General features: G+C 41.6%; 1 protein-coding gene across 1 annotated transcript in view; it reads left to right on the top strand.

Annotated features, from left to right (window-relative positions):
- LOC127683494 (rho GTPase-activating protein 20-like) overlaps positions 1-21,490 on the top strand; it is a 228,771-nt gene that overhangs the window by 121,578 nt on the left and 85,703 nt on the right. The gene's annotated exons all lie outside the window — the stretch shown is intronic.

Raw genomic sequence — 21,490 nt, 5'->3', positions numbered from 1 at the left:
AACATCAGAGGCTTAAATCCTCTTATCGTAAACTTAAAGCAGTGTCTTAGCCAAATAATTTATCTTAACATTTTTTTAAATTATTTACTTAAAAAATTTAAAAGCCCATTGTTAAGAGCAAGCCATTTCTTGAGGAAGAACTTTCTAATGAAATATTTTTTACTGTTTTTTTTTTTAAGTTAGCTTATGTTTAACCTTTCACAGATATAAGTTTGAACTTTATTTTGAACCACATCTATATGAATCTGTTAAAAATGTTCTTTCGGCCAGAACTCTCTAGGTGAGGCCTGCAAGATAAGGCTAGACCTACACCCATCAGTCTTGCAAGGAGTAGCCCGTTGTATGAAGGTCAAATAACAAAAGAACCTGTAATATCAAAGCATAACTACAATTTTTTGAAAGCAAAACCCAGTTTTAAGCAATCTTTTCTCCTTAAAAATAATGGCAAACACATTACTTTTATATTGCAAAGTTTGTCTATCAGCTTGTGTGTTTGAATGTATGACAGTGTAACTTATTGAAGAGACATTATTTTAAATTTTATTTTTTATAAGTCTGAGTTCTAGGATAAGAATCACATAAAACATTATGTCAATTTAGAAATATCTTAGAGGCCTGTTTTTCTTGGCTTCTGTCATGCCTCGTGTTGCTTAAGATAGCTTTAACCCTAAATTATCAGTTTTAAACTTACCTTTTGTTACCATCATTATATTTTTTTTTTTAAAATCATGTCCAATAACTTATGAGCCAATACTCTATAGTCAAGACATGTAAAACATTTATACCTTTAAGACCAATTAGAAATAAAGATGAAGCAATTACACAAATCTCATTAATTTAAACCAAACATTTTTTTCCAGGTGTAATTTCAGGGGCATAAAGCACTTTGAACCCAGTCATCACCATGGTAGAAATTTGTCTAGGAGAATTAACCATTGAGCTTGAGGCTGCTGGCCCCTTAAGAAGTAGCTTTTTCTCCAGCTGTGTTTAACTCGTAGTTAAGAATGTGAGGCACCTTTAATCATCTTCCTCTGTGTAAATTGCAGACTGGCAGGACTACCAGTAGATCACGTATTTTTTTTTTTACCATTTTTTTTCTTTTCAACATATAACATAAACACAACAATCATTCAGCCAATCAAAACAATAGACAAACAAATTGACACACATATGGACAGGTTTTGGTGCACCAAAGACAGACAACAGACAGAGATGGAACTCGATGTCCCAAAGAGATCCAAATATCTTAACCAGAACTAAGGATATCTCTAGTAGGATTCAGAGAAGAAATAGGACGTCTCCCATTTTTTTTTCCAGGAGAGTTTTGAAATAGTTTTTAACCAATTTTTTTTGATACCATGTCCTGCACATGGAAAAACTGCTTTTCTGAAACCTGCTTTTTCTCTTGTTTAAGAGTTAACTCCTTATCTTCTTTTTCTTCTGGGAATTCTGCCAGAGAAGGGCGGGGAGACACAGTGGCATCCACTGATAGTTACTCCATAGTGCCCTGCTTTTGTAACCCCTATTGCGTTCATAAAAAGAGAAAGAGGTTTAGAGAATGTGATATACCTCAGGGTAGAGAAGGGCGGTGCCTAGGCAAACACACAGACATGGTATAGAATAAAGTTTATTCAGGATGGAGGATGAGAGTTAATGGGGTAGTGGAGACAGAGAGAGGCAGAGAGAGTGTGTAGATAAGTACAAACTGGCCATGACCATGTAGAAAGAGGTAGGAGGGGAGGAGACCCCAGGAATTTCTTTACAGTCTAGGACTTACATTCTGCCCCGTGAGTAGTTTTTACTTTCGATTTCTCTGGCAGTTTTAGCTGCTTCTGACTTCCAAAGAATAAATTCTCCCCCAGAGAACTCTGCTCGGGCAAGCTGGATAAATTCCTCAGGTGTGAGCCAGTCCTCCGTGCCAGAGTGAAGGGAGCAGTCCGCCCATAGGCTGTGACTGCAGACCTTAATTTTTCTAAAATTTTAAAGTCAAGGGGCTTGTTTTGGCTCTGGCTTTTTCTAGCTATTTGTCTTTGAAATAAATCTTGAAGTTAGAGTGACCATTTGTCCCTCTGAGTCTCGTAGCTCCTTTAAGAGGGCTACTTGCTCCTTGTGGCTACCATTTGGTGGAGAGAAGAAATTTTTTCAGAGGCTCTCCTGCTGGCAGCTTCTCTTCCAAGTTGTCTTCCTCCCCGGGAGATAGTGTCAGCACCTGGACTATGACTAGATTTCAGAGTTTGTAAAGAAAGATAGGCTTTTGGTCTTTTTGAGAAATTAGGGAAAAGAGCAGACATAGACAGAAACCATTTTAAATGTCCCTCCTCCATGTCTATCAAAGGCGGGAGGGATAAGAGAGCACAGAGACAGTGTCCGGACGAGCGCTTTTTCAGAGAACTAGATCTTGGAAACAGGAAGAATTCTGAATAATGTCATTAATCAGAGACCAGTAGTTAAAGACAGTAACCGGAACTTTTTTTTTTCCTTTTCTTGACCAAAAGTTGCATAGTAATCTCGTACTCTAGCCCATGTTTTCTTACCTATGGTTCCTTTCTCTGGGAACCAGGGACAATTTGTCCGACATAATACTTAAGAAGACCCTAAGTATTCTCAAAGAAGTACCTAAGATCTCCTTTTCTTAACCCAGCCCCGTGTCTTGCGAGATTCCTGAATCCCTGAAATGAGCAGGGATTGTTAAGTAAAAGCTTGCCCCATGGGGTCTCACCTTCTGAGACGAAGTTGTCCTGGAGATTTTCCCCTGGCCGAGCGCGCCGGCGGGTCAACCGTGCTTCGACCAAATCCAGTTCTCTCAGGGAGCTGCTCCTCTCGGGGAGCCGAACGCGGAGGGCCCTCCTCCTTGATCCACGACCTCCTTTCTCTAGATCGCTCCACAGGTACCACACTGTTGGGCGCCAAAGTGTCCCGACCCGCAGGACAGTCAACAGGGTTCCTTTAAGCCACCTAGAGGAAAGGCGATGGGGCGACAAGACACAAGAGAGAGAGGCCGGACAGCCTGTCTAGTTCTGATCAAGCTGTCAAACTTTATTTTCCAGACAAGTCAATATAAAGGGAAGCATACAAGGTTTGGGAGGGGTAAAGGGGGGAACAATCTCAGGGGGTTGGCATCATTTCTAAGAAACAGTTTCTCATAATTTCTGGTAAAGCTAGTTATTGCTATTGGAATGTTGGCATGATAAAAGGGGGTCATGAAGCGGTGAAGTGGAAAGGGGTTGCTATAGTAATGTACCTACAGATGGACTTCAAAGGGAGGGGTTTTGAGATTTATGTAGGAACAGTTCTTGGCATCTACAGATGAATTTCAAAGAGAGGGGGTTTTGAGATTTATGTAGGAACAGTTCCTGGCATGGAGATCTAAGTGAGAATGACTCCTGGTATCGAAGTCTCCTGGCATTGAGAGCCAGGTGGGGATGGCTCCTGGTATGGAGAGTTCTTGGCACTGAATTCTGAAGATGGCTCCCGGCAGCTGACATTCCATCTAACCTTTAATATTTTACCTAGTCCTTAAGAGCTAGAAGCTTAACACTCTGAGCCACCATACATGCATGTGTGAATATATGGATGGATAATTTTTCTACATACATTTATTTATTAGAAACAAAGTCTCTCTACTTGGTTTCAAAATATACTAGAGTGGCCTCTCAAGTCCTGCCTCCGCCGTTCCATAGCTGAGAGCTGACATATATTACAATGATACCTTCTTTCCTCTCTTCCCTCCCTCCCTCCCTCCTTCCTTCCTTCCTTCCTTCCTCCCTCCCTCCCTCCCTCCCTCCCTCTCTCCCTCCCTCCCTCCCTCCCTCCCTCCCTCCCTCCCTCCCTCCCTCCCTTCCTTCCTTCCTTCCTTCCTTCCTTCCTTCCTTCCTTCCTTCCTTCCTTCCCTTCTTTGTTTCTTTCATCCCAGGAAGGTTTTGTGTTTGTTTGTTTTTTAATTTTCATTCTCTGAATTTATTGTATATTGACATCACCAAGATAGAACACACCATGTGAATGGCAGGCATCTTTTCTGATGACCCTACCAAGATGGAATCAACCATGTGACTTCAAAGCCATCTCAGTTGATATAACCCATCTTGTAACATAAATCAGAATGGTAGCAGAATGTTTACCCAGAAATTTGGTTTAGTTTCAACTTCTGTTAGTTTATTTTCTACTCAATTTCAAAATGTACTCATTTGTGTGTGTGTGTGTGTGTGTGTGTGTGTGTGTGTGTGTATGTGTGTGTGTGTGTGTGTGTGTGTATGTACAGGTGCACATGGGCCTCTGTGTATGTCTGACTGTGTGCATTGACGGCACAGACACTTGTATGTCTGTATGTGTGATAGTTCAGGCATGTAATGAAGGTGTGCTGGTTTGATGGTTTTGGGGGTAACAAAGACAGCTCCATGACATTCAATTCTTGTTATTTGTTTATGTATATTTGTATGCATGCGTGTATACACATGTATGTATGTATGTTTGTATATGTATATATGTACATATTGTATATGTATGTGTGTATATGTGTTGCTGTATGTTTTCTTATGCATAGTTACTTACTTAATTATTTTTTAATTATTTAAAATATATTTTCTTGCAAAAGGATTCCCTCAACTAGGCATACTTTGAATTTAGAGATCCTACTGACTCGGCCTCCACAATGTTGGAAATAGAGTGCACCACCATACCCACTTTGGTTTTTTTTCTGTCTTAACTCCAGGAAGGGTTTTTGTTATTTTGTTTTTGTATTCCTTATTTTATTGCATTTATATTTATCTTCTAAATCTCTCTCGGTGTGTATGTGTGTGTGTGCCTGTTTTTCAGTCTGTCTTTCTGTGTCTTTATATATGGAGGGGCATGTTTTTAATATCAAGCTATGAACCAGACACTTTCTTTTTTATTTCTTTTTTCTTTTCTTTTCTTTTCTTTTCTTTTCTTTTCTTTTCTTTCTTTTCTTTTTTTTTTTTTTTTTTTGCATCTTGGGCGTTTCTTTTTTTTTGAAATATTTTTATTTTCTATATTCTTTGTTTACATTCCAAATGATTTCCCCTTTCCCGGATCTCCCCTCCCCATATGTCCCATAAACCTTCTTCTCTCAAACTCAGGGCCGAAATCAATCAAGTAGAAACAAAGAGAACCATACAAAGAATCAACAAAACCAGGAGCTGGTTCTTTAAGAAAATCAACAAGATAGATAAACCTTTAGCCAGATTAACTAAAGGGCACAGAGACAGTATCCAGATTAACAAACTTAGAAATGAAAAGGGAGATACAACAACAGAAACTGAGGAAATTCAAAAAATCATTAGAACCTACTACAAAAGCCTATACTTAACACAACTGGAGAATCTGGAGGAAATGGACAGTTTTCTAGACAGATATCCGACACCAAAACTAAACCAGGATCAAATAGATTAACTAAACAGTCCCATAACACCTGAAGAAATAAAAAGGGTTATAGAAAGTCTCCCAACCAAAAAAAGCACGGGACCAGATGGCTTCAGTGCAGAGTTCTATCAGAACTTCATAGAAGACCTAACACCAATACTCTTCAAACTATTCCACAAAATAGAAACAGAAGGAACTCTACCCAACTTGTTCTATGAAGCCACAATTACGCTGATACCAAAACCACACAAAGATCCAACAAAGAAAGAGAACTTCAGGCCAATTTCTCTTATGAATATTAATAAAAATACTTAACCAGACACTTTCTAGATGACAGTTTATACCTTCTCAGTAACCATTTAAAACATACAAATACACACACACATACACACACACACACACACACACACACACACACACACAGAGAGAGAGAGAGAGAGAGAGAGAGAGAGACTTTAAAATTAGCACCCAGCTACCTCTTTGCCTATACCAACACCTAACAATATATATATCTTGCTTTATTCTCTTTATTATAGCAGCATCTGGCGGTTCCTCCAAAAACTAGGCACCTCACTTCCAGAAGATCCTGCTATACCACTCCTGGGCATATACCCAGAGGATTCCCCACCATGTAATAAGGATACATGCTCTACTATATTCATAGCAGCCCTATTTATAATTGCCAGATGCTGGAAAGAACCCAGGTATCCCTCAACAGAAGAGTGGATGCAAAAAAATGTGGTACATCTACACAATGGAGTACTATTCAGCCATTAGAAACAATGAATTCCTGAAATTCTTAGGCAAATGGATGGAGCTAGAGAACATCATACTAAGTGAGGTAACCCAGACTCAAAAGGTGAATCTTGGTATGCACTCACTAATAAGTGGATAATAACCTAGAAAACTGGAATACCCAAAACATAATCCACACATCAAATGAGGTACTAGAAGAAAGGAGGAATGGCCCCTGGTTCTGGAAAGACTCAGTGAAACAGTATTCGGCAAAACCAGAACGGGGAAGTGGGAAGGGGTGGGTGGGAGGACAGGGAAAGAGAAGGGGGCTTATGGGACTTTCGGGGAGTGGGGGGCTAGAAAAGGGGAAATCATTTGAAATGTAAATAAATTATATCGAATAAAAAATTAAAAAAAAACTAAAAAAAATAAAATATACACATACACACACACACATACACACACACACACACACAGAGAGAGAGAGAGAGAGACTTTAAAATTAGCACCCAGCTACCTCTTTGCCTATACCAACACCTAACAATGTATATATCTTGCTTTATTCTGTTTATTATAGCAGCATCCCAGGGTATGTGCACTGCAGAAATTTATAGCTCTAATTGCCTACCTAATAAGGGAAGGAAGTCAAAACTTAGATATAAAGTGCAGAAAAATCCTTTAATAAAATACAACATGCTTTCATCACCAAAACTCTACAGACCATAGGGCTAGAGGGGAGATGTCACTATAAAATAGAAGCCAGAATCAATGTTGCTTTGTTTTGTTCTGTATGTAGATAGATTTTGTTTTTTTGTAGCCTGGCAGCTCTGGAGATTGCTCTGTACTAGGCTATCCTTAAACTCACAGAGATCCATCAATATCTGCCACCACCGCCACCACCACCGCCGCCGCCGCCGCCGCCACCACCACCACCACCAATTCCACCCCTGCCAAAAGCTAGAGCCATAAATCATACAAGATGAGAATCCTAGCCAAGCACACAGATTTTAATCCCAGCACTCAAAATGCAGAGGTAGGCAGTTATCTTTTTTCCAGGCCTGAATGGTATACACCAGAAGTTCCAGGATAACCAGGGGTTTTAGAAAACAAAAACAGACAATCAAACAATAAGAACAAAACACTGCCTGAAAAAAAAGTAAAATCAAACAAAACAGAACAAGTTAAAACATAGGAAAACAAAATTACAGAACTTGGGATACAGAGGGAGGGGAATCTAAGAGTTTGAGTCCAGCCAGGTCTACAGAGTGAATTTCTGTACTATACAGAAAAAGTCTGCCTGGAAAAAAACATGAACCATGGATGGAGGGAAGGAGAGAAGGAGGGAAGGAGGGAAGGAGAGAAGGAGGGAAGGAGGGAAGGAGAGGAGGGGGGAAGGAAGGAAGGAGGTGGGAGGGAGGGACAGAGAGAGAGGAGGGAGAGAAAGAGAGAGAGAGGAGAGAGAGAGAGAGAGAGAGAGAGAGCGCACAGGAGACAATAGGAGTGGTGTCCACTGAACTATTGCTGTTCTCCAAGATTCATTTAAGAAGAAAATTTGCCTTTGTGTCCCTTGAGGATTTTTGGAATACCTAAAGCACAGTAAATATATTTAAACCAGTAGATTCTCCTCAGAAGACACATGGAAATTTGAAACGATTTCAGCCCCTTTTCATAGTAGACTACTGAGGAGAGATTAAGGAAAGCTGTAGCAATGGATGCTATAACAGCTTGGAAATTCAGGTACCAGAATGACTTATAACAACAGTAGCTATTTTGCTGGAGATATAGATGCAGATTCTAGAGATTCTGAACCCACCCTTGCCTGCTAAAAGAAAGAATAGTGGCTACGGACAAAGTGATTAAGAAATTTCCAAATCCCAACATGTTATTTGCTGTTCCTCATGTGAGTAATGCTGCGAACTTCCTTCCTCCATTTAGTTAGCTCTCTGTCTTTAGGGATACGTCATCTCCCTATGTAGACTGAGTTCACTGTAGGAAACTGGGTTGGGGGAGAAGCATTCTCCTGTCTCTTTGTGCATGCTGAAAAGAGACAGCAGGTGTAGGAGACATGGTGGTCTATACTGCTATCCATATCTGACCGTTTGCTTGCTTTGTATTAGTTCTCCCTCGCTTGATATCTCTTTCTGTCTCTGTCTCTGTCTCTGTCTCTTTGTCTCCCTGTCTCCCTGTCTGTCTCATATTAATTGACAGATGCTTGATTTCCCTTTCTCAAAGCACAAGAACCCAGTTTAACTCTGGGTGGTGAGCAGAGGAGATCTGAGCCCTCCCTGTAAAACCTGCTCACTGTCTTATCGCCTCTCAGTTCCTTGTCTGATTATTCTGTCCTCATGGAGACAGTTCAGGATCTCTCCCCTTCTTACATACTGCTCCCCTGGATTGACAGCCCTGAGTCTCTACAAGCCAGGAAAAAATGGTCTGAAAGGGCAGACAGAATGTGTGTATTCCCACCAAAAGGTGCATTCCAACTCCTCCTTACATACCACTCAACTCTACACCAGTTTGCTTTTCTCCCAGGGGCCATGCCTCAGGTGAAAATATCAGTGTGATTCCCAATTTTCTAGCAAACTGCATCTGAAGGCTGGCTGATCCTTTTCAAGACCAAAGAGGGAAGAGCAGTTTTGCCCACTTTAAATATTTTCTTCAAAACCCCAGGAGCTGCAACAGGTCTAAACACAGCTCTAAGAAGTGAAAATGGAGACAAAACTGAAATCTCAAACACAGATATGAGCCCTAATTGACAATACAGGAGAAGGGAATCTTGTTTTTATGCAATGGAGTCTGAACTGGGTATATAAACCAAATGGATGGCAAGCCTGGGGTATGTTTGCATGGGTGAGAAGGATATAGGTAGAGCCTTCAGATGGGAAACTTTGATCAGAATATAGTATAAAAGATACCATTTCTATTATTAGAAAAAAAAAGCCCTCCTCAAAAACAAAAAAAAGCAAAATTTTTGTAAATGTAAGGGTTCCTTCTCTGCCTATCAAACCATGCCCAACTAGCTAGATAGTGTGCCATTCTGCCCTAGTTGGACTATCAATGCTAAGAAAAGGGCAAACCACTTATATGGTATATGGTTATATGCAGACATCACCATATTAGGTAAACTTTCATATATATATATATATATATATATATATATATATATATATATTCTCAGGGTGTCCTACATTCTACATTCAACCCTTTAAACATCAGGTACATTCTATAGGTAAGCTTTACAAATTCAATGGTCCTACAGAGTGTGTGTGTATAGTTAATACCAAAGCTTTATTTGGTGACAAAAATAGTTTAAAACCTCAATAGACATTCCTAGATTTTTAAGATACTTAAATTTTTGTGCAAGCTTTATTTATCTAAACACTTAACATTAATTAAAAATACCAAATCTTGTAAATATTGTTCAGATTTGGCCTTGGAGTTGCTGAGCTGGCAGGAGATTGGTTGAGAGTGACTAGAGTCCCCTTTCTGTTAGAGTATTTTATTAACTCCATACTATTTCCAAAGACCTAGGAATGATTGTATTATTTTGTTCAAGTAGTTACTGCCAGGTAGGTCCATCCTGAATTGGAGCAATGTGGGGGGTATGTGTGTCACAATACGATGACCTCAAAGAACAGAGACTTTGAATACATTCACCCTGAAACCATGATTAATTTCATGCAGAAAACTTGCCACTGGAGAGACATGGCTCTGAAGTTAAAAGCACTGGCTGCTCTTCATGTCCCAAGACAACTGACAATCATCTCATAGTCTCTGCGGGCACCAGATATGCTCAAATAGTTGAGAGATATTTAGACATCCCCCGACACACAGGGAAATGGAGGTGGAGGTGGGAGTTGCATGGAAGTCCTGAGGGAGAATGTAGCTAGCTCAAACAAATAAATAACTGGAAACTTCAATCACTTACTTATTTTGTTGAGTGTACAGTGGAAGAGGTAAAATGGGTACAGTACTTAGGGTACAACCTGTGGGTCAACAAGAAGTCAGTCTTACTCTGCTGGGATGATATGTGCCTGGGAAGGATGGCAGTCAGTCGAGGTGGGCTGTTATGTTGTCCTGGTGCTTTATCAAAAAGACTTTGATCCCAGCTTCCATTCTGCTCCCCAGTGCAGTCTGGGAACCCTCGTGGATAGAAAGGGAAGCCATGTCAAGCAAATGAACAAGTAGAAATGTCCATTAATTTGGGCCCAACAAAGCAAGCTTACATTACACAAAAGCTAATAGCCTGAGACTCATTCCTGGCTAAAGGGATAGAACAAAGTATAGCACACATTGACATTCAAGTAGGTCATTTCATAGTTCACACTCACCTAGCCTTTGATGGTCACATCACTTAGCCACAACCTGTAGCACCTCCTTTTGTCCCAGATAATTAATCTGGTCATGGTGGCATAAGCCTTTATTACCATTATTTGGATCTCCAGGTTTGAGGTCATCATGTTCTATGGAGTGAAAAGAAATAGACCATTTTAGTCTAACATTCATTGATCTAATTGATTCTGTTATGAGGGAAAGGTTACACAACACCCTCACAGTTTAATCAGAAACAAAAGAAAATGAAAAATCAACCAACTGGTTGACTGTCCTGTCTGCTGTTCTACCTCATTTTATATTTGTCAATAAGTTATCATTAAATATTAAAAAAATCATCAAATGAGGCACAAGAAGAACAGCCTCTGGTTCTGGAAAGACTCAGTTTAGCAGTATAAGGCAAAACCAGAACAGGGAATTGGGAAGGGATGGGTGGGAGAACAGGGGGAGGGAAGGGGGCTTATGTGACTTTCGGGGCGTGGGGGACCAGAAAAGGGGAAATCATTTGAAATGTAAATAAAAAATATATCGGGGGAAAAATAAACATAACAGACATAAAAAAAATCAGTCCACCTTTACTATTTACTCTTTAACATCAATGCGTACTATCATGTCAAATGAATTTTGGTTTTAAAAAATGGACAACTGTTTGACCATGAATAAATATAGCAGGAAGTCCCAAATAATGCTAGTAATGGAAAGGAACATAGACAACAACCATGCAACTGGTCGATTTGTCTCTGAGAATAAGAAAAGGAAAGGAAAAGCTCCCAAATCGTTAACCTCATTTATATAAAAATGCAAGCACCATTGCAGAGTACACTGGTTCTGCTCAGAGAGGGGTAAAAAACAGTGAAGTATCCCTGCCCTTTCCCTCACAATACTGTAGCATAGAAGGCTGAGGGACAGAGTTCAGTGGAAAGATTATACACAGCTGGAGATCTGAGTGTCCCACCCAGAGTGACATTGAGCCTAGGCCTTACAGGTTCCCACTCCTCTCACTCCCCCCCTTGATGAGACATGAGTTTGGGTGGGAAAAGCCAATCCTCAAAGCCCTGGTTATTTCTGGGCCAGAATGGACAAGACACCCCTCCATCACATAAAGAGAGAAGGCACAGCAAGACACATGGGCTATGCACTGGTGGTGCAGAGGGGAGTCTGAAGATTTTCTACTCTCCCTCCATCCACCACCACCCTCTGAGAGGACACACCTGGGCCTTGATGGGAGGATGGGTGTGTGGTGGAATTTCCCACAGGAGAAACCCACCTTTGGCCCTGCCTGGCAATACCTCACTCCTACTTGGCTAAAACTGAAGAACCCCTGCAGTGGGAAATGGTGGTCCACAAATGCAGTCCATGGAGGCTCCAGTAAGCCATCATCAGGAGATGGAGGACACAAGAAAGACACTGTCCTCAGTAATGAACTGGTTGAGGAGGAATGATGACAGTCCACCCCGGCTCAGAATTAGAGAGAACCACACACTGTCACATCATCAAATGCAAGAATAGAGAAGTCCAACACAAGAGACAAACCCTTGTGTTGAAGGCAGGTAAATGGGTCGGGAGTTGGGGGTGGGGATAGAGAGCCAGAAAGATCGGCTGGGACCACTAGAATGTACAGATGTGCAGTGGGGTTATCATACACTGGGCAGACTGTATGGACCCCACCCATTTACCTCATCACCTCTTTTGCACTCCCTCTTCAAAGTTCTTTTCAGCTTTCCTCTATGTTGAGTGTTGGTCTCCTGCTGGTATTTAGCCTGAGACAGAGTTTATGATCTAGTTTGTGCTGCATTCCAAGCCACCTGACTCAGGAAGACCTGCCAGGTGGACCCAGGGACCTCAGTCCACCCACTTGCTTTGTCAAAACAACTTTGGAGTCCCTACTGATTGGCCCCAGGTAGTGAGTTTTCAGTAGGTCCACACTTTCCATGCTATGCCTTGTTGCAGGGAATTGGTGATGGGCTCCTTCCCTGTACATTCACAGATACTGAATGAACAATAAAGTTAGTTTCTTTACCTTCACTGACTAATTTTTTAAGGGTTATTTATTTATATTTATACTAGTACACTGTAGCTGTCTTCAGACCTACCAGAAGAGGGCATCAGATATCATTACAGATGATTGTGAGCCACCATGTCCTTTCTGGGAAATTGAACTCAGGACCTCTGGAAGAGCTGTTAGTGCTCTTAACCACTGAGCCATCCCTCTAGCCTAATATTCTTAAATTCAGTGCAGTGCCAAGTCTGATCTTAGATTGCGGTTCCAGAATGGTAACTGCACCGTGCACATGGGGGCACAGGGCAGGCGCTCAACTCTGATCTGCACATGTTGGAGAGCCCTGTCCATTGTAATGTGATGAGGTGAGATGACTAAGGCGACCTGGGAACATGAGCCAGCGACCTGTTTTGAGGGCACAGGTAAGGAGGGGAGATTTTTCCCCCTTCACCTTCACATAGTCCCCAGGAGGCAGGGCTCAGGACACACACAGGGCATGGTGACAGGGTCAAAGCACATTCCCTTCCCTGATCACATCTGTGGACAGAAAATGCTGCGTCCAGTGGGCCTGCGCCAGAGCTCTCCACCTCCAGAAGGGGAAGACAGAGACAGCTGTGACAATGACCAGGGATGCTCAGCCTGATGAATGGTGCAGCTGTGACAGAAGGATGGGGCACGGGCAGATGGAGATGGGAGTGAAAACAACCACCCCTGAAGTGGGGCACCTCTCCCTGTGTGTACGCAGACACTCTTCTGCGCATCTGCCTGCCGTGAACACTGCCAACTCTTCTCTGTGGCATCAGGAAAGCAAGAACATCATACACACCAGACCCTAAGTGTGACAGATGAATGAGGAAAGAGAAATGACCAACGATGGCCACCTGCTGGAATGATGATTCCCTTCTACCACCGGAGGGGAGAGGCAGACCGGGCTAAGGATATTGGGGGAGGAACAGAGAAGGCCACATGTCAAAACCGGAAGTAACCTGTCATAGTCCAGAGGAGACACACAGGGCCTATTGGCCACGGAGCAGAACAGCTCAAGTGGGTACAGCAGGGCTCACTGGTGGGCAGGGCTGCAGAGGGCCTCGGACACAGGGCAGTGAGGTGCAATGTCTGCGTGGTGTCAGAAGACCAGGAGCAGGCTGGTGAGACCACATGAACATGGGTCAGCGGGAGATCAGAAGTGCATGGCAACCCTGACTCTGCACAGGGAGTCCAGCAGCCTGGCGCACATTACACAGGTGAAGGAGGGCTGGGGAAGACAGGAGCAACAGAGCCTGTCCCTGGAAAGTGCCTCAGACCACTTAAGACCAAAAACAGACAAAAGAAAAAGTTGGTGCCTAGAACTCTTAGGCACCAAGGCAGAGGTGGGACAGGATCCGGAAGGCACAGGGCAACAGGAAGCTGGGAACAGGAGTTGGGTGGGACTGGAGCCAAACCTCACCCTTCTGTTCCTCATCCTGCATTGACCCTCTGGGATGAGGGGTATGGCACTCACCAGCATAAGCCATATCCCATGCACTGCTTTCCCATGTTCCTGTGTGTGTGTGTGTGTGTGTGTGTGTGTGTGAGCGCGCGCACACGCAAGTGTAGGCTTATTCCAATTCAATTATATTTATGCTTCTATTTTTGGTCCTTTCTTTCTTTCTTTCTTTCTTTCTTTCTTTCTTTCTTTCTTTCTTTCTTTCTTTCTTTCTTTCTTTCTTTCTTTCTTTCCTTCTTTCTTTCCTTTCTTTCTTCCTTCCTTCCTTCTTTTCTTCCCTTCCTCCCTCCCTGTTTCTCACTCTCTGTCTTGTCTCTGTTTTTTTTCTCTCTGTCTCTCTCTTTCTCTCTCTCTTTCTCTCCTTCTCTTTTGTTCTTTCTTCCATTCTTTCAAGAAAGGACTGATCTCTTTATGCAGAACAGAACAACTGTTATCACTGAGCACTGTTTCAGGACAGTCAGAACTACATCATCATCACCATCATTTTACATGTGTATCTTTCCACCAAAAGTAAAGGAAAGAGGAGTCAACTTGGCTAGCAGATAAAATTAAATCATTAAAAACTCAAGTATGATATTTCCTCAGAAAGCTGAAAATGGCCATCAGCATGAAAGTAGCTTCTCTATCACCCTAACCTGACCTTACCACCACTTCTGCTTATTTCCAGCTCTTGAGTGCAGGAGTTACTGAATTTTTGCAGTAGAGTTCAACATGGCAGGGAGGGACACACCTGGGGTATGAAAACATGCAAGATCAACTGTCAGGATTGGGGCAGAAAAAAGAAAGTGGAAAAAGACTGATCAAGGAATCAATAACTTGCAAATGGGCTTGGGTATTGGTAATGGGAAAGGAATTTCCATCCTTGGTGGTTAAAAATAGAAGATACAGCCACATTGGAAAGTTTAAACTTTACATGTTCTGTTCACCTCTGATGCCTCAATGTAGTGGCCATAAAAACAGGTCTCTGAGCTGGCATAGTGGCACAAGCCTTTAATCCCAGAAGACACAGGCAGATCTCGAACTGAAGACTAGCCTGCCACATATAGTGAGTCCCAGACTGGCCAGGGATATACAATGAGGCCCTGTCCTTAAAAATTAAAACAAAACAAGAAAAGGAAAACAACTCCCACAAACCAACAAAAACACAAATCGTGCCTCTGATATCCAATCTGGGCAGCAGATCTGATTGTCAATCTGGGCAGCCAGGCTTCTGCATCTCCTCCTCCCTAACCTCACAAGGAGGCTGCACTTGTGAACTCTTCTTCTCATCAGTGCCAGATGGAGCAGCACAGGCCTATTTATATGAGACAGGAAACTCCCTTCACCCATGCCTTTGACTGGACACCCGGCACTGATTGACTAAGTCTGTCGTACCCTATGTTAAAAACTGGTTCTTTTTCTTGCCTTCTCTCCTTTACAGAGGTCAGGCCAGCATCCTACTCTTGGGTGTTACCTGCTTCCTCTCCCTCTCTTCCTGAAACCCTTGCATTAATTCATCCAATGATCTTTCAGTATATCTCAACTTTTCTAAAAACTGGGTGGACAAAATAGTGCTTCATGAGCCAATGATCACCTCTTGATGAACAACTGATTGCTCCTAATCTACTGTTGGGCAAGTGTCCCAGATAGACATGCAACTGTGTTGATAACAAAATGAATTCTAGCAGGAATAAAGATATCTATCCTGAGTGTGAAGAAGCTGAAGGTTCTGTTTAGGTCAAAGGTCAATGATGGCTCAGGGTAAAATCATAGGCAACATGAATTCTCTGGGATATCTCGAGGAACTAAAAGGATATTAGCCCCCCACTAAAGAACTGAGATAGTAATAACAGAGAGAGGTCACTGCCTCTCTCCTAAAGCTTCCAGAAAGACACTGTGATACTTGAGTCAAGGACCTGTATCTAGAAATTAGGAGTATGGCTTAATAGTTAAAAGCCCAAGTTCTAGGGACAAATAGTTTAGGTATGAATTTCAGCTCCTTTGTTTTCTGGTTATGTGAACTAAAGAAAATTATTTAATATTTCTATGCAACCTTTTCCTTATTTGTAAAATGGGAGTTTATAATAAAACAATAGAAGGTATGTGATTTCAGTATTATAAGTATTACATTTTGGAAGATGCTTAGAATGGTTACCTTTTATGCAGTATGCTCTAGACACTGGTTATTTCACCATTACTAATAATCCATTTAAAGAGATACTTGCTTAGCATGGGGAAAGAATTGGCCTTGATCTCAGACTGCCAAAACATAACAGCAGACACCTTGATATTTGAATACTCTACTGAAAAAGGATGCTGCACCTCAAACCACGAATATCAGTAATTTTTATTAGGTTAAAATATCATAATCATGTACACCAAAAACTATTTTATGTTTGAACAAAAAAAGAGACAAGAGTTATTTAGGCTACTACAGATTACAAAACAGGATATTCAAAGGGCTGTTTGGAGCCAGGCAGATGGTGGGCACCTGCAGTCCTAGCTCCTTGGAATATGCTGAGGTATTAAGCCCAGGAGTTTAGAGACCTGCCTGAGCAACATAGTGAGACTGTAATGGGATCTGTTGCCCTCTGCTGTTAGTTTGAATGAAGCTCACATACACGAAATCAATAAACCTTTTAAAAACAACCTATTCTCTCTGTACTCTAATTTTCAGGGGGTTGTTAGTGCCTTGCTAGCAAGTTGGAGACATTCCAGATTAGTTTTTGGTTCATTTTTGTTTTTGTTTTTTTGCTTTTTTGGATTTGGTTTTTTCGAGACAAGATTTCTCTGTATAGCCCTGGCTGTCCTGGAACTCACTCTGTAGACCAGGCTGGTCTTGAACTCAGAAATTCGCCTGCCTCTGCCTCCCAGAGTGCTGGGATTACAGGCGTCCACCATTGTCATCACCCAGATTAGTTTTTAAATTTAGCTTTCAGAGGTCACTGTTGATGTATAAAGAGTGACAGTCTGCATGGCTGCAAAGAATAGTGAATGTTCTTTAAATGATATATATTGCTTCTCCTACTACTAATATCAGCATTTTCTAAATATGGCTTGAGCAGCTTTTAGCTTTTTGTTTTGGATATTTTGTTATTATTATTTGTCCCTGTCTCTCTGAAATTTGATTTTATATTATTTACAAAATATTTTGTTATAATTATATAAGGTCAAAATCATTTTTCCACAGGTCCTCGATTTGTGTGTCTCTGTTTATCTGCCATGTAAATCCTAAGTGCACTACTTTGCCCTTTTCACGGCATTGCTGTCTGGGGTTAAGCCAGCAAGTTTTTGTTGTTGTTGTTATTTGTTGCCTTTTTGTTTCTGAGCCTCCATCATTTGCTGCGTGGAGAAGTGCAGTTCTCAAAAATTTTTTGCTCTTTTTTTGGTGGGGGGAGGAGGCTCTTTGTCCTGCTTTTTCTGTTGTTCTTGGTTTGGTTGCTTGAATTGTTCACTTTTGAGTCCCAGCTTGCTCATTTTGTCCACAGAAGATCCAGCTTGTTGTTCCCTATAGCATCTGCCACTCTCCGTTTCTGTGGACTGATGTGGTGTTCTTGTACTCTCTTCTGGCTGGGACCTACACCATGCCATTTGAGAAATGGACACTCATGGGGAATAGTCATTCATTGCAAGTGGTGGCCACACTCCTCGTTCTGTCAGCAGGCCCCTGCCTCTCCTCCCTGTCAATGTTAACAATGTGTAGAAGGCTGGGGTATGGCTATTCAGCCCAAAGACAGTGATCCTCTACACATCTTGGTGTGGTTCATGGGGTCCCTGTGGACATTAGGTGTTCTGTTGTCCTCATGTGGTTCACTCAGTTCTTGTGTTCCATTAAAACTTCTTCCCCAAGCCTGGAAGCGTGGTTGATTGCTCCATTGTGGTACATGCCCTTCCCATCCAGTTCATGTGTGTGCCTTGCTTGCAGTCCTCTGGATGCTCAAATTGCACCCAGCAGTCAAAAACAGGCAACTGATGCCTATGACTCTTATCGACCTAAGACAGAGGCATGCACTGAAAGGCCTTATTTGTTTATTAATAAGCACTAATATGGCTGTGTTTGTTTAAATAACACAAGCCATCTGCTAGCGTCCTCTGGGATGGGTAAGAGAGAGTATAGACACAGTCGTAAGCCAGATGCAGCAACCAACCACCATAATTCCCAGGCAGGACCATGGAGGATAAGTCAATCCAGTGCCCCAGTCAAGCTAATCTTTAATAAATAAATAGGGAGGAATTGTGCCCTTCCTCCAGCCTTGAGCAGGATAATTCAGACCTTGTTTGTCACAGTAGCCAAGTTAGGGTGGAGCCCTCAGACCCAGGTGAATCTATTGTTCTTCCAGATCTGCAGCTTCCTGCAAGGTAGAGCTAATCTACTTAGCTCAGCTCTACCCACTGAGCAGCTGAGCCTGTTTTCCTGACCAGATTCGGGCATATTGGAGGATGGGTTTCTCCCCTTTAAATTCAGAGTTATCCATTAAACATTGGGCCTTGATCACAACATTGTCTGGGCTTCATTATTTCTCTTTCTAGACCGTTTTCTTTCAGCACCCCCTATCCCCTGCTCTCCTTCCAGGTGTACCCAGTTTGACCAAGGCTGTGGGATGGCAAACACTCCTGGAGCACATTTCATTGGTTCTGTGTGAAAAGCTTGAGGGATGTGAAAAGAAAGGGTAGTGAAAGAGGCTTCCTCTTGGTTTCTTTCCTGGACCACTGTAGGCTTGTTTTCATGTTTTTGTGCTTGTTTCATTTGTTCTTTATTTACTTGAGAACTACTGTGGGGCAGATGACTGGTTGCATCCCACAGGACCTAGTCCACTCACACTTCAAGGACTTCAATCCTTTGGTGGGGACTTTGGGCATAGCTTCTCCATTGGGGAGATTGACTTTTTTTGCAGTAATATATGGCCAGTTTTCAAGGTGAGAGGGCCAGAAGGAGGCACTTTTCACATTCCTGCTATCTACTTAGTAAAAGGTATTATGTATGGAAATCCTGGGCACCCTCATCAAGTTCCACACATCCCTGGCAACTTCTAGTCAAGACCCTCCCCATATAAAATCAGGATAAGGCAGAATTGAGAAGACTTGCCTGGTGGTGAAAGGGGGTAAGGTGATGTTGATGGTCCAGCTAAGCCATGTTGGGAGGAACCTTGCAACTCCCTGGAGCGGATGGAGTGAATGGATGCATCTGGACGAGTGTGTGTCTGTGAAAGGCTAGGAGAGAAGAGGGATGTGTGATGCTGCTCTTTTTAAAAAGTTCACTTTACTTCCTGATCATAGCCCCCACTCTCCTTCCAGTCTCATCCCCTCATATCCATTTCCCCATTGCTCCCTCCTCCTCTCATCAGAGAAGAGACCCCTTGGGTACCACCCTACTCTGTCTCATCTATTCCCAGTAGGACTAGGCACATCTTCTCCCATTGAAGCCCAATCAGGCAATCCAAGTGGAGGCTGCGTGTGGGGGTGGGGGGTGGAGGAGGAGTAGATTCGTTTCCAGGGAATGAGACAGCGCCATTCACTTGTTTGGTGAATCATAGGACACTAGGCTGTACATTTACTACAAATACATAGGAGGTCTAGCTCCAGCTCTTGCATGTTCCCTGCTTAGTGGACCAGGCTCTGTGAGCCTTTATGGTTCCAGAACAATTGGGCTTCCTTATGATGTCTTTGACCCCTCCATCTTGCTCACTTCTATCACACTCTTCCACAAGACACCCAGGACTCTGTCTGATATTTGGCAGTGAATCTTTGAATCTTCCTCCATCAGTTGCTGAATGCCTTCAGGAGACACATATCCTAGTGTGCAAGCATAGCAGAGTTTCATTAATAGTGTTAGGGATTGGCTCTGTCATATTTGGGAATTTCCACGAGAGAGTAGGCTTTCTGGTATTTCTGTTGTTCTTGAAGTCCACCTTTAGTTCATGGAGGGCTGATAAGGTAGGAGGTGTTATTTAAATTTTCTTGAATCTGTTGGAGCTGTCTTTGTTACCTACTATATGATCAATTTTTTGAGAAAGATCCAAAAGTTGTGGAGAAGAAGGCTTATTTAGAGTTCAGGTAAAATATTGTGAGACAAATATATATATTTTCATGGACTAACATCTGCCTCTGGACCTTCTCCTTCATTACATTAATCAGAGTCTGGTTATATGCTAGACTATGCTGCTATTTTTACTTTGGTTCTGAAGTGTAATTATTTATGTCGATACTTCTCAATATATCATATTTACTCTAGACTGCTTGTTTATTCTAGGTTTACTTTTCTTCCATATGGTCTTTTGTATTATCTCAAGTCTGTGAAAATTGCATTGAAATTAACAATGGGATTGAATTAATATATAGGTTAAGTTTAATGAGATGTCTATCTTCCAAGATTTATTTATTTTTAATACATAGCCTAGACCTTAGTCCTATAAACACATCTTACAGGCAAAAAAGAATTGCTTAATGTGGGTAAAATAGTCTTTCCCTGGGATTACACAATTTATTATCAGTAGCAAATGATCAGTCCTGAAACCGTGCACAACTAAGATTATACTAAATAAGCAAGCAATCTTTGAGTGTATACATATAGCAGCAGTTAATTTTAAAACAAAGTAGGACATGAGTTAGAAAGACAGCAATTTGGGGTATATGGGAGGGTTTGGAAGAAATTGAAGGGAGAAACGAAGCACTTGTATGATGATCTCGAAATTTACAAAAGAAAGCAAGAAAGCAAGAAAGGAAGAAAGGAAGAAAGAAAGAAAGAAAGAAAGAAAGAAAGAAAGAAAGAAAGAAAGCAAGAAAGCAAGAAAGCAAGAAAGCAAGCAAGAAAGAAAGAAAGAAAGAAAGAAAGAAAGAAAGAAAGAAAGAAAGAAAGAAGAGCACAGATTTGCCAAAAATCAACTGTCTTCCTCTTCTTCAGTATTGATAAAGTTTTCATTATAGACTTCTTTCATTTCCTTCCTTTTATTTACTCTTGTGTGTGTGTGAGTGTGTGTGTATGTGTGTTTTACATGCAATACTTTCAGTGTGTTTAAAATTGTATTTAGGAAGGCTACTGTCTTATTCCTTTGTATTTTTTCACTTCACTAAGAATGATATACTCTCTATTGTGGGTTTACTGCCCTGTAGAGAGTTCTATGTATAGAATTATACCACATATCAGTGTGTATTCTTTATTTCTTTTTCTTTTTTTATTATTTTATTTATTTACATTTCAAAAGTTACCCTCTTCCTGGTCCCCCTTCCCCGAGTTTCCCCCCCCCCATCATCCTCTTGCAATTCTGAGAGGGTACACCTCCACCTATACACCCACTTCCTGTGGTCTGAGAGTTGTATTATGGGTATTTTGAACCTTTGGACTAATATATACTTATCAGTAAGTACATACCATCCAAGTCCTTTTGGGTCTGTGTTACCTCACTCAGGATGATATTTTCTTGTCCCATACATTTGCCTGCAAAATTCATGAAGTCCTTTTCTTTTATACCTATTTCATCTTATTTGACTGTCTTATTACTTTTTGATTACAAGCTCTATAATGACTAGAAAGTTTGTCATGTGTTTGGTGTATGTATGGGTAATGTAAACCAAAGTTTGATTAA

The sequence above is a fragment of the Apodemus sylvaticus genome, chromosome 4 (assembly GCF_947179515.1).
Source record: "Apodemus sylvaticus chromosome 4, mApoSyl1.1, whole genome shotgun sequence".
Lineage (NCBI taxonomy): Eukaryota > Metazoa > Chordata > Mammalia > Rodentia > Muridae > Apodemus > Apodemus sylvaticus.
This window is presented reverse-complemented; position numbering and strand designations above follow the sequence as displayed.